The sequence below is a fragment of the Hipposideros armiger genome, unplaced genomic scaffold (assembly GCF_001890085.2).
Source record: "Hipposideros armiger isolate ML-2016 unplaced genomic scaffold, ASM189008v1 scaffold_10, whole genome shotgun sequence".
NCBI lineage: Eukaryota > Metazoa > Chordata > Mammalia > Chiroptera > Hipposideridae > Hipposideros > Hipposideros armiger.
In genome coordinates, this window is record NW_017731360.1 from 9,088,098 (window position 1) to 9,092,063 (window position 3,966).

At 41.5% G+C, this 3,966-nt stretch overlaps 1 protein-coding gene across 1 annotated transcript in view; it reads right to left on the bottom strand.

Annotated features, from left to right (window-relative positions):
- Positions 1–1,376, bottom strand: part of GMEB1 (glucocorticoid modulatory element binding protein 1) — a 39,642-nt gene extending 38,266 nt beyond the window's left edge. Inside the window, exon 1 of the mRNA XM_019660521.1 lies at positions 577–1,376. The gene's annotated coding sequence lies outside the window, so the exon portion shown is untranslated. The remainder of the gene's footprint in view (positions 1–576) is intronic.
- Between the last annotated feature and the right edge of the window lie 2,590 nt (positions 1,377–3,966).

Sequence of the window (3,966 nt, forward strand, 5' to 3'; positions counted from 1 at the left end):
TTTACAAACTCAGTTTTATATGATTCCATCATATCTGGAGGTAGAAACCTGGAAGAATATTTCCTCAGGCTGCATAAAGCAGTGTGTCCTTAGAGAAACCTTACTAGATACTTTGATTAAAAACCTCCATTCTCTGCTCTATAAAACGGGAAAATGAGCTAACAACCCTTTCCACTTTAACAGAAGCAACTACTCCGACAAAAAACCTCGCTGTAAATGAAACTCCATACTAACTCGTCTATATCACTGTGCAAAACGTCAAGTTTACAATTGCATTTCTACACCTAGATTATAGTATTACGAACACCACACAAAACGCAAAACCAACTTAGGAACTAGTTTTTTTTGAACAGCAGAAAGTAAGGGCGCCAGGACCAACGATCACCAGCTGCCCAAGTACCAAAAAATTATGCTTCCGAAATCTCTTGATGTCGATTCCGCACGCAGAACAATCAAGCTGTCCTACATGTGCCACTCACGACAGAAGCCCTTTTTGCCTTTCCAATTACGAAAACAAACTGGCAACGTTGACAAATCCCTATTATGATAAAGGTGAAAAAAAAAGTCATTTCTTACCCCAAATTCCTGGAGTTGAAGAGAAAATTTCAATATCTTCTGAGCCAGGGTGAAATCTTCACAAGGAAACCATAAAATTTGTCTTTTGATTTTTATTTAGAAGCAAAGTTTAAAAAAAGTGGTTGATATGCAAATAGCGCAGTGCTTGCTGGGAAGGTGCAAGCTGGCGCAGAAGAAGGGACCGGGAAGAGCGGTTGCAGGAGAGAACCGAAAACCTCTCCGCGCTGCAGTGGGCGGGGTGGTCGCTCCAGCCGTCAGCTGCGTGGGAAAACCTGTTTCTCAGGGGCTGTGGGTACATATCTGGAGAAGACACGAGTTCACCCTATTAAAATTGGAAATGCATAAACTTGTGCCACTCCTAGCCATCCACCTTGAAGCCGCCCCAGCACGCGAGCACAGGAGTCACGAGATCACTGTAAGAGCGGAAAAACGCAGCAACCTAATCTTCACCGTCACAACAACGGATTAGCAGAATGTGGTGTCTTCATAAAGTGGAATGCTATCTGCTGCACTTTCAAAGTGTTAGACATCAAAAAACATTGAGATTAAGAGTTACAGAATAAGATAACCATTAACGAAGGAAAAAAGCAATACTGCACTTGGAATGACTGAAGTAGATGTTTAACAGATATAAAAAAAATGAAAAGGGTGTTGGGTAGGGTACCGCGTACCATTAATGTAATAAGGAGCATGCACGTGTGCACATAAAACCCAATGTTACATATTTTTCTACGGCCCCATATTTGTATTAACTTTTTAAAAACGATCTGGAGGAACACAAAATGATTACCCCTGGGGAGGAAAAGAGGGGATCAGGATGCCGGTCATTACACACAAGACTTTAGATTGACTTGTAATGTTCAAATTTTTAAAAAGCATAATGGATTATTACTGTGTAATTTTATTACTTGTGTAATTAAAGTATTTTAAAAATAATAGACCTTGCTCTCTATATTTTCTCCATTTATTTCATTTTTTAAAAGTTACGCTTACTGAGGTATAATTTACATACAGTAAGTTCACCTTTTTATCATACAGTTCTGTGTTACCACAATCAAAATATCAAACATTTATATCACCCCAAAAAGTTCCTTTGTCCCCTTTCCTACTCACCCCTCCCGCTATTTCCAATCCTAACACCAAGTGCTCTTCTCTGGCTCCATAGTTTTGCCTTTTCCAGAATGGAATAAAAATGGAAACACTCTAATGAAATCTTACATTTGCAACAACATGGATGGACCTAAAGGGTATTATGCTAAGTGAAATCAGACAGAGAAAGACAAATACCATATGATTTCATTTATATGTGGAATCTAAAAAAACAAACAAAGGAACAAACAAAAACAGAAACAAACTCAGATACAGAGAACTGATGGTTACCAGATAGGATGTGGACACAGGGCTGGGTGAAAAAGGTGAAGGGATTAAGAAATATAAACTGGCAGTTACAAAACAGCCACAGGGATGTAAAGTACAGCTTAGGGAATACAGTCAATAATATTGTAATAACTGTATGGTGTTAGGTGGGTACTAGACTTATGGGGGGACCACTTTGTAAATTATATAAATGTCTAGCCACTACACTGTACACCTAAAAATAATATTGAATGTCAACTGTAATAGAAAAAATTTTTTAATGGAATCATTCACACATACTTCATTTTTAATATAAAAACAATAGGCATGTGTTAAATTGTAAAGAAATCAAAACAGTACAGAATTGTTAAGAATGCTTTCCCCAAACTACTAACAGTTTAGTGTTTATTTTGCCAGGCAGTTTTCTATGTATATATTACATATAGATTTAAAATATATATATATAGACTGTTAGGCATTTTACTTTCTTTAATAGGAAGCAGATGTGTAGTATACACTGGTGGGAATCCTAGATATGGGCACTGTCAATTGTGTCTGTTGGGGAGTCCTATAACCTACCAGTCGTCTCTTAAAAACACATCATTTCACACCTCTGCTCCAATACCTTCTCACTGCACGATAAAATCCCATGTCCCCAACATAGCCTACAACATCCTGCCTGACCTGACCCCTGCCTGCCTGTCCAACCTCTGCCTGTCACTCTCCCTATCACCTCTTTAAGTTCCAGCCACCTTGGCCAGCTCTTTCCAGAGCTCAGGGCCCTCTATTGCTCAGCTTGATAAATCTAATTTATTCCGGTATTCTCTCCTCTTATACTTTTGTGTACTTGCTAGTGGTCTGTTTCCCACTGAAGACTGTAAACTCTCTAAGGATACTGTCTTCTACTAATAGATACCCAGCACCTAGCAAAAGTCTTGGCGCACAATGAGCACTCTATTTGTTGAAATGAATGTACATTTAAACTGGGTCTTAAAAATATAGATGAGTACAAAAATAATAAATGGTATGCCAGCGATACTAGAATGAAGACAGCAGTGGCAGAGAAGTAACACCAGGAAGATGGCTTGGAGACTAATAGGGAAGGGGCCTCGATTTTGTGAATCTGGATTAGTGGCAGAGTCAAGTAGACCGGGAATCTGACCGGATGAGGATGGGAAGATATAAACATACGGAGGGCAAGTTGCTGCACAAATCCAGGTCGGAGGTAGCTCTTCCCGATTCCTGCTGGCAATCGCCAATGCTTGCTCTGGGCTGTCACAGTCCTTTTAACATTCCTTTGTTTCTCCATCTTAGTGTGGGGACCCGGGGTTCAGACGGAACTTAGGCTGGAACTGGGTCTTGTTTACATGCCTAGCATCTGGCAGTTCTCACCAAACATTTGACGGATGAAATAACTGAAAGAACCAGTTTAATGGTTAGAGGACGGGTTCAACGGAACGAGTGAAAATTCTGAGTTCAAGTTGAGACTCATCATTGATTAGCTAGGACCTTGCTTTATCTCTGTTTCCTTTAAAATATTAAATGATTTGTTGGAGGTGAGGAGCTTGGTAAAGTTCCTGGTAGATAGTAAGCGCTCAATTATTATTATTAATTGTCAATTCAAAAGCACAACCGGTCTCTTGTCCCCAGGTTCTTCTGCTGCCAACTCCCCTGTTGGGGTTTCACAGAATACCTACGGGTACTGCTGTCCTAGGTAATATCCCACGTCCTGCTCTAGTGACAAAGGCACCACCAACAACCGGCGACTTCTAAGCCATCACAGGGTGTCAATTACCGGTCACGGTAGCGACATATACAACAGGCGCAGTTGGGAAGAGACGTATAGAGCAGGGTTCGTAACGCAGAGCTCGCCCCTGCTTCCCGTTAACCACAAGCAGGAAAACACCCAACCGCAGGAGCTCAGCAACAGCCCAGGACTGCGAGCACGTGTCGGAAAGCAGACTGCGCCTGCGCAAGCCAGGCGCGCGCCCGCCGGCCGGAAGAGCTGCGCGTTTCCGGGTTGGAGGCGGGGAG